The sequence below is a fragment of the Lactuca serriola genome, chromosome 2 (genome assembly GCF_051521515.1).
Source record: "Lactuca serriola cultivar US96UC23 chromosome 2, Lser_US96UC23_V15, whole genome shotgun sequence".
NCBI classification, from domain to species: Eukaryota; Viridiplantae; Streptophyta; class Magnoliopsida; order Asterales; family Asteraceae; genus Lactuca; species Lactuca serriola.
The window spans coordinates 136,493,480-136,504,143 of NC_136409.1; the positions used below are offsets into that span (position 1 = coordinate 136,493,480).

General features: G+C 33.5%; 1 non-coding gene across 1 annotated transcript; it reads right to left on the reverse strand.

The window, feature by feature from the left end:
- Positions 1-2,073: 2,073 nt before the first annotated feature.
- Positions 2,074-2,234, reverse strand: LOC145091040 (U1 spliceosomal RNA). Its single transcript, XR_013701930.1, has one exon. It is a non-coding gene; the product is annotated as a U1 spliceosomal RNA (small nuclear RNA).
- Between the last annotated feature and the right edge of the window lie 8,430 nt (positions 2,235-10,664).

Genomic DNA, 10,664 nt, shown 5'->3' on the forward strand with positions numbered 1-10,664 from the left:
TTGTCGGATGCTTGGCCCCCCCTAATCTCTCAAATAAAGCATTAATTATAGCATAGTGAATAAATCCCCCGAATAGTTAGATGGCCTGCATCGACTATTACAAATTTTGTACTTTAGTAGTGTTCAACCCCTCTCATTCTTTCTTAAATTCTAGGGGTGAGCAAACACAAACCAAGAAACCGAGAAACTGATTAAAACCGACGAAACCGAAACCGAAAAAACCGAAACCGAAGCAAAACCGACGGTTAGGGTTTGAATTTTTTAAAAACCGAAAAATCGGGTTCGGTTTCGGATTTTACCCAGAAACCGACCCATCCAACCCAAGAAACCGACCCATACTTGATTGTTTTTTGGTTGTAATAGAATATTTCGGGTTTTGGTTGTAACTTGTAATAGATTATTTGTTGTAAGACTCATGTTTTTTGAAGTATTTAACTTAAATTTGGTGTTTTTTGAAGTATTTAACTTGTTGCTTCATTTATGGAAAATGGGTTAAAACCCAAAACCCATGGGTTTAAACCCAGAACCCGTGAATGTATGGGTTGAACCCGAGACACCGAAAAACCGCCCAAACCGACCTTAGAACCTGAGAAACCGAACCGACCAGAAACCGATCCTATTGAGTTCTAAAAACCAGAAACTGACCACTTATGGGTTGGGGTCCAAAACCGACCCAAACAGACCCATGCACAGCCCTATTAAATTCAATTACTATACAAAAAAAAAAAAAAGGTATGTCAATTATGTCTAAAATTAAGTCTCACATTTATTAACTAACCAACTAGGTTATACACGCATTTATTTTAATTGCTGAATTGCTTTGGTTTATTTATTTTAATTCATGTTTATAAATTGGTATCTTAATTGTAAATCCATATAGCTAGTAGTTTTTTTTTCCACACATAAAAGTTATATGAGATTTCTATTTTATGAAACAAAGACAAACACAATTAAGATAACTAATGGATGAAAATCGGTGTTTATAATCATTTGAAAACATTTTTTTTGACCGAAAATTGTTTAAAAAATTTAAAGATTGATTATCGCAAAAATCAATGTAGCCCATATCTAAATGATTTTTTTCTTTATCAGTTTTACAGACTAAATTATGTTATTTGGATATAAAAAGATTTTAATATCATATTACGATGTAAGCTCTCCTTATCCTAAAATCTCAACTCCGCCCCTGTACGTAGTAGCGACGATATGTGTCATAGGCATAGATGTCGTGAGTATAGGGGTCTTTTCTTGTAGTATTGGTACCACTAATGCCGAAGCTACATGGTAACAATCCTTTTCTTAGTATTGCTAGCTACCTTAGGACAAGGTCATAGTCGAAGGGTAATACAATGTTGTGGACATCGACACTCAAGCATGCCAAGTTGTTGAGAGCCGGCCCAAAAGGAACCAGATATTGCCAGCCCGCTACCAGAATTAGCCCAACGATAGTTGGATAAATCAAAGGGGCGTTGCTGTCTAGTAGTCTTCATCCCTCATGAATTCTTGTTTCATGGCCATCATCTTCCTTTTTCTTAGGATAGTTGCTTAAAATTAGGATGTATAGTTTTTTACTTTTTTTCGTTTTCTTTTAAACCCTTGTTTCATGACCATCATCTTTGATATATCAGATAATTTGTTCCAAGTGTTCTCGTCTTCTTCCTTCTGTGGATCCGACAAAGCAACTCAAAAGAGAAAAAAGGATTGGTAGTTACTTCACATTCGTTACAAGTTCAAAGTACTACTGTACAAATTATAATTCACTTCATTACATAATTTATTTTTAATATAAATTGATACATAGCACTTACTTAAAACTACATAAAAAGGAAAGTTTATGTTAAATGGATTATATGGAACATTTTTTGCCAGAGTCCCACTCCTGTGCACATCAAAATGCGATTAAAGACTATCATAATTCGTGTACGAAGAAGTATTATAAGGTTGTTTATTACATTAATTCGAATTAATAAAACATATACTATCAACTAGAATCAAGAAGATAATGCTGTTAATGTATACTTATTTTGTTCATTACAAAATAAAGAAGACAAAAAGTTTGAACTTCAATATTTGGTAGGGGCTGCGCGAACGCAAGCCCCCTCTGTCACAAATTATGATGTAGGTTCGACCACTTGGGCCGACCTTAAAGCAGCACCCCTTCAAAGTGCAATGAAAGTCACTACTCTAGGCCATGATCCATCTTGACCAACCATTGACCCCATCCAGGTAAGTATCTAATCCAATTGTCTAGCTTCCGTTTTATACAGCTCCCTCTCCCTTTCAATTTATTCTTTTTGCCGATGTGGGAGCACACCAAAGTACAAGCCAAAACGCATTAATACTTTTCAAACCATGATACATTATACTTTTCATTTAGTAAAAAAATAATAAGCTTTGATAAACACGACAAGCTTTTCTTTTATAAAGCCTAGTATAAGCCAAGATAATGATAGGTGTGTATATCCTAGGACCTAGGGACTATAATTTTAAGTTTTTTTCGTAAATGAGAATCTTTTTTCTATTTTTTCATTTGGAGAGGTCATTAATGTGTGATTTCAACACATCATTGGAAGCATACAAAAGAAAACATTGAACTAGTATATGAGATGGGTATGGAATGAGCCATTGAACTTGGAGCATAGACTCTTTGACGTTTGATGAGTGTGTACTTAGTTGAGTCCATGCAATAAGAAATTTTAAGATATTAACCAAATTTTCAAATATATAAGTCGATACTTTTTGTAATTTGAACATCAAAGAAATGAAGAAGAAACAAAAATTCTCATCATTACTGAATAGAAAATACATCAGGAAATATATACAACAGTTAAGATGCACCATGACTACTAACATGCACCTTGACCAACTTAACTAACTATCTAAACACGACACAATTTTATTTCAACAACTAACTGACTTATATCCCAAGATCCCCCCTCAAGATGGAGGCTTAAAAATGTTTTTAAGCGACATCTTGGATAATAAAGGTGCCATTTTTTAGTATGGTAGAGGCTTGGTAAATAAATCTGCTATCTGATGTGTTGTATGAATGGGCATGAGTTTAATGGTTTTGTCAATGATCTTGTCCCTGATGAAGTGGCAATCTATTTCGATATGCTTAGTCCTTTCATGAAATATAGGATTAACAGCCAATTGCATTGCAGAATAGTTATCACAGAAAACCAAAGTTGGCTTATCAGATTGCACACCAAAATCCTTAAGCAATTGTCTTAACCAAATTATTTCACTAGTAACTGATCCAATTGCTCTATATTCTGCTTCATTTGAGCTTCTGGAAACTGTAGTTTGTTTCTTTGACTTCCAAGAGATTAAGGAATCTCCAAGGAAAACACAAAATCATGTAACTGATCTTCGAGTATCAATACATCCAGCCCAGTCTGAATCACTAAAGGCTTTAAGTTGTAAAGATGATTTTGATGAAAGAAATAATCCTTGACCAGGATTTCCTTTTAAAAATCGTAACAAATGTTGAGCAGCCTGCCAATGTGGAACTTTTGGTGCAGAAATGAATTGACTTAACCGATGCACAACATAAATAATATATGGGCGTGTAATGGTTAAATATAGAAGACGTCCAATGAGTCTCCTATATTGAGAAGGATCCGATAATAATTCTCCATCAAAAGAAGACATCTTGTGTCTGGGATCCATTGGATGAGATACGGGTTTGGATGCTAACATTCCGGCATCTTGAAGAAGATCTAGAACATATTGTCTTTGAGACACAACAATACCTTCAGGAGATCTTGCAATCTCTAAGCCCAAAAAGTGTTTAAGTGTTCCCAAGTCTTTAAGACGAAATTGAGTACTTAAACTTTCTTTAAGTTTATTGATAACATCTAAAGAGGAACCAGTAATCACAATATCGTCCACATAAACTAATAAAGCCACAAAATTGTCATTGTTTCCTTTTGTAAATAAGGAAAATTTAGATTGAGACCGTTTAAAGCCCAAGGATTTGAGAAAAATGGAGAATTTTGCATACCATTGCCTTGAAGCTTGACGTAAACCATATAATGACTTTTCCAATTTACATGCATATTTGACTGTAGAATTTCCTGTAAAAGGGTGAGAATAATCTTGGGGTATTTGCATGTAAACTTCTTCTTCTAATTCTCCATTTAAAAACGCATTATTGACATCCAATTGTATTAAAGGCCACGATTTTTGAGCTGCAATTGTCAATAAAAGTTTAACTGTAACGAGTTTTGCTACAGGGGAATATGTATCCAAAAAATCAACTCCTTCTTGCTGATTATACCCTTTTGCTACCAAGCGTGCCTTATATCTCTCTATAGAACCATTTGCTTTCCTTTTGATTTTGAAAACCCACTTACAACCCAAAGGCTTTCTGTCATCTGGTAGAGGTACAATAGTCCATGTATTGTTGAGTTCTAAAGCTTGTAATTCCTCATCCATTGCTAATTTCCATTATGGGGATTCAATGGCTTCTTTGAAAGATGTTGGCTCAACTTGAGTTGATATTGCATAAACATATGCTTGATAAGAAGGTGAAAGCTGTGAATAAGACAACACATCGGATAAAGGGTATTTTGGTAATTTCTGGAACCAAATTTACCAGATTGCAATGGTAATCTCTAAGGTATGTGGGTTAAATTCGTTGTCTTTGAGGTCTTTGGGTGACATTTTCTTGAAAAACAACTTCATCTTGATCATAATCATCATGAGGATTTGTTTGTTGAAGAATTATTTGAGAAGGTTCAATGTGAATTGGTTCAGGAATAGATTCAACCACAATTGGTTCAGGTAGAGTATGGGAAATAAATGGATTAATATGAGGATTGGATTATGAATTCTTGAAAGGAAAAATTTCTTCATGAAAAATGACATCTTTGGAAACAAAAATTTGTTTTGTTTCTATGTCAAGTAATCTGTAAGCCTTCATTCCTTGTGGATACCCAACAAACACACAAGCTCTTGCTCTAGGATCAAACTTTTGTCTTTTGGAAGGTAAAGTAGATGCAAAAGCCAAACAACCAAAAGTTCTAAGATGAAAATATGAAGGTTCTTCTTTGTATAATTTTGCATAAGGAGAGATGTTGTTCAAAGATCTGGATGGTGTTCTATTTATTAGAAAAGTTGTTGTTGATACACATTCAGACCAATATATTGAAGGTATATGAGCTTGGTAAAATAAGGCGCTTGCAACATTCAATAAATGTCGATGTTTCCTCTCCACAACAGAGTTTTGTTGTGGTCTTTCAACACAAGAAAATTGGTGTAACACTCCATGTTATTGAAAAAATTCTGTAAACTGAAGTTCTTTTGCATTATCCGATCTAAAAGCTTTAACATGAACATCAAATTGCTTGAATCTCATTTTAAAGAACTGATGAACAACAATCTGAGCTTCAGATTTGTTTCTAATCAAATATATCCATGTGAAACGAGTATAATCATCTACAATAGTAATGAAGTACCTATAAACTTGATGAGAATTGATATGATAAGGCCCCCAAATATCACAATGAATCAATTGGAAAGGCTTGTCACACATATTGTTCTCAGAAACAAAGGGTAAACGTTTTTGTTTAGCTAATGGACATATACAACAATTGTTTGTATTACGATCCTTATTCAAAAGTAAAACACTATCAAGAGACTTGATTTTATGAGCTGATGGATGACCCAATCTGTCGTGCCATCTTTGAAAAGTAACAGCAGCATTTACTCTAATTGAAGTAGTTTGTTCCTGTAGTATGTATAATCCAGCTTCAACATTACCCTTGCCAATCACATTCTTGCTCTTGATCTGTCGAATCATAGCATGGTTATAGTATAATTCTACCATTAAATCATTATCATGTTCTATTAACATAGTAACATAAATTAGATTTAATTCGAATTGGGGAACAAATAACACCTCCTTTAAGAATAACTTCTCATTCACCTTTATATCTCCGATTTGATGAACTTGTATAAAAGACTGATTTGGTAACCGTATTCTAGTGTTGGATATTTCTTTAATGTTTGTAAACAATTCAAGATTGTTACAAACATGTTTGGTAGCTCCAGAATCCAAAACCCAAACATTTGATTGGAAAAATCCAGAACTAAGAGATAAGACATAAAGATTACCTGAATAGAATGAGAAGTAGTAATAGCATTCACTGAATCAAGTTGACCAGAAAGAAGAGCTATGAGTTGTTGACATTGATCATTTGTTAATCCTGTAACGACTTCATTTACAGGAGAAGAAGCCACTTGAACATTTTGAGTTTCCGTTATTACATTAACACAATTCTCACTGTTGTAAGAGGCTCTGTGATTTTGTGTTTTGTATCCAGGAGGAAATCCATGTAAACGATAGCATTTATCTTGAGTGTGTCCAGTTCGTTTACAATATGTGCAATAAGGAGAATCTTTCTTGACATTCTTGAAATTGGAGAATTGATTTGGAGCAGTCTGATTGTTTTGATTTGCTCGAATATTGAATGCCAAAACTGGTTCAGTAGAAGAATTTGCACCAATGTCTCTTTGTCTTTCTTCTTGAATTAACAGTGAAAAAATACGATTCACTGATGGAATTGGATCCATCAACAAGATCTGACTTATATCCCAAGAATACTTGATTGAAAACAAAATTGTGTGAATAGTGAGTTCTTTTCTTACAACCAAATTTTCACTTATTTGTAAATATTAAAACTGTAAAATAAAAATTGAAATTATTTACAATTTATGGAAGGTATTGACGTCTTTTGGCTTTGCTATTGAATTGATATGCTCGTCTTAGGTTATCATATTGTGTTGAATGGTCATATATTCCCTCTTTTCTTGTAGACATTTATGAAAGTAAGCAAACTTCCATGTACACCTCTCGTCCTCTCCTCTCCAGTTCTATAACTAGGCTTCCTAGAAGGAAGAAAAGAGTAAAAAAAAGTAATTAAAGGACCACTTTAGGCTTATGTCTATCATGTACAAGTGAAGCTCGATAACAGTAAATTATCATTTTATCTTTCTCTTTACAGGTGATGTTGAATAAAAAATATGACTTTATTTTTTGACGGAATGAGGGTAAGGGTTTGTTTCTTTTGGAATTAATGAGCGTAATGGGTTAAATTATTAATATGGACATCTATATATAGTTGTTTTCTTCTTTACTTAATCCTAAGATAATGACTTGATGGGTTAAGTGGAAAAAACATGGCTTAATGTATTTAGACATTAACCTTTTCCCTAGTTTTCCTTTATTTTTTTCTTCCATAATGGTTTTTGATCCTTTTGACCTTGTTCTTGATCCAATGTGGAGACTGTGTATGTTCGTTATACCCTTCATGAATCGTTTAGGAATAACCAATTCAAGGGTTGGTTGGAGTATCCACAGGGGGGTTGACTATTACCAATCCAGGTATGGAGTTATGAAGGTGTGGCCAGAGCGCATATTGTGTTTTTTGGGTTGTACTTTTTGACAGCTATCTGGCATTGGATGTATTAGGATCTAGAAATATTTTCTGATAAATGTATAGGAAAACCTTCTTTGGATTTCCCAAGATCTTTGGAATACATTTATTTATTGCAGGTGTGGCTTGCTTTTGTTTTGGTGCATATGTAACAGGTTTGTATGGTCCTGGCATATGGGTGTCCGATGGACTAACAGGAAAAATACAAGCTGTAAATCCATTGTGGGGCGTGGAGCGTTTTGATCCTTTTGTTCCGGGAGGAATAGTCTCTCATCATATTGCGGCAACATGTTGTCGTCATAATTGATGAATATTATGCAATTTGTGTTTTTATTTATTGCTAAATGCTCATTTGGGTTTATTTAGACGATTAATTCAGTTAAAAAATCAATAAACTTTATGCATACAACACTTTATATGGACAAAAGAAACAAATCTTATGTATATCACACACTTTATCTAGACAAAATAAACAAAAATTATGTATACAACATTTTATGTATATCATTACCCATTTAGCTACTTTATCCATGCATAACTTAGTACGAAAAAAACGAACAACCCCAAAATTGACCAAATTGATTTGGAATTAAAATAACACTTTTGGAGTAGATGTGAGTAAATGATTGTTTTACCTTTCTATATATAAATGATGTTAAATAAAAAAAAAAACCTTTTGTATGGAAACCGTTATAAAATAACATTGTGAATGCCAAGGTGTTGAAAACTCTCAAGACACTTACCTAGTAGTGTAAGCCTCGCGTAGCGTGGTGACTGAATTAAGTGTGATGAAAAAAGCATCATATCGGGCTAGATTTATCGTGTCTGGGTTTGAATCTACATACCATATCATTCATGTATCTACCATATATGCTAACTAAATAATATATCTAGAGTTATTTCAATGATGAGGATGATGGCACGTCTTTTGCATAGACATAAAAAAATCCATCCCATCTCACATTTTTTTGCTGGAAAATTACACATTTTGTCGTGCTAACATCGGTCTCGGTCGTAATATTATATAATATTTTAGGGGTATTTGAGTATGATTTGTGTGTCGATGGATAAAAACGTTTAGGGCATCAAGGTTATTTAAGTAGATGATATAATCATTATATTTTGTTTATTTAGATCTTCGTTTGTGTTTGTATGCAGGAGCGGTCCTACAGTGGGGGCAATGGGGGCAATTGCCCCCACAACAAAAAAAAAATTCATTAAAAAATAGTTATTTTTTTTAAATTATATTTTAACCCTTCAAAATTATATAGTTTTACTCATCAAAAAAATTTGCCCCCCTTAAAAAGTTATAAATTTTTTTTGCTCCCTCTTTGAAAAATTCTTGGGTCCGCCCCTGTTTGTATGTATAAAAATGTTTATCGAGATCTTAAAATTTCTAGCCCTAGAAGATAATTAGGGAGGAGGAGGGGATTGTAAGAGACAATTGGGGAAATGGTTGTTGATTGATACTTAAAAATGGTTAGGAACTAAGAAAACGACAAATAAGACAAATAAGTAGAAAATGGTAATTTTACACTTATTTGATGAGTGATATGTAATGAAATTAGATCAAAGAACCACATTGCAAGACAAAGAAACTATTTGTATCAAAATTTTTAAAGACAAAACTTCATAAATGGTCCATATGGTTTTATAATATATGGGATATAGTCCTTAACTTTATAAAACCACATAGAAGGTCTACGTGGTTTTCAATTTCTATCGTGGTTGGTCCCTCATCCATCTAAAAAGACTTATTTACCCTTTTTAATTTATTTTATCTTTTTCTTTTTGATTAATTAGAATTTATATTAATTATTATATAGTTATTTAAAAAGAAAATGCCTATAACTTATTACCACAATTGTAAACCACCACTACAACCAAAGTCCAGCACCATTACCACCCCAATCCACCACCAGCAGCACCACCGCCAACCACTACCACTCGTCCCCAACACCAGTTAAGATGGAAAGATATCATACCTAGGGCTCCCATAATAACAAAAATAATTTTCAGATGTAAATCGTTCAAGAAACACAACATAAATGAAAATACATAAATGTTGGGAGGGAATTAGGATTAGAACAAGCTCCGTTTTGAGAAATCACAACTCCCTTGACTTGAGAAATCACAAAATAAATGAGATTATATAAATGTTATGCCTAAGAAATCACAATTTCCTGAAACTTACCTTTCTTTTGATAATAATTATTAAGAGCAAAACAACAATGATCCTTGACTGTAGTAGGACTAGAACCACAACATCGTGATTTTCACCCAATTTTTTATTTAAAACATTTATTTAACCAAAATACGTTAGCGAAAGTCTTATTTTGAATTTTATGAAAACATCACCAATTTTACTTTACTACCAAACCTAATCCTTCATCAAAATCAAAGTTCATAAAACCAACTAAAAACAAGTTCTCAAAAACCAAGTGTAATGAAAACTCAACGACGTGACCAAATTGATATCATTACTAAAAATAAACTAAATATAACTACACAAGATTCCTCATCGTCACAAGGCCATCACTTTATTCTACATGTACCAATTTAAGGGAAAGAACAAACAAATAAACAAGTGTCAGCATACGCTAAGTGAGTCAATCATAAGTACATTGTTATGGAATGTACATATCCCAAATGGGTCAAACAAAACATCATATAAACATGCATCCAATCAATCACATAGCATGGAATCAAATATATCCTATAATTAACACAATAATGCTCAAATAATATTATTATTCTTTAGAGATTTTACATTTAGTTACTCTTCACTAATCATCTTTGTAAATAGTTATTACTTCATCGGTAACAATTACTTTCTTCTTAATCACCTTTGTAATTGTTGTTATAACACATCATATTTATGGGTTTATATACTCATTAGTGACCCCAAGGTAAGCATCTCATTCGCTACTAACATGACCGACACAACCCAACACACTAAGTGAGGCGCGACTCTCACCCGTAACATTGCCCCCGGTTGTTGTTGCATTCACTACTCCAACATTACGTATACAAGTACACATGTTGTTGTTAAGGATCTATACAAGTGGTGCCACTTACATCATGTTACACATCCTAAATCCCATGTGGTGTTTTCGCAAATGTTCCATCAATCGTCAACACTACTCCAGTCCTAGAAACCATGGACCATGCCCCGAGTGGTTCTAGAAGAACCACTCGCTAACAGTGTTGGTTTAAGCTCTT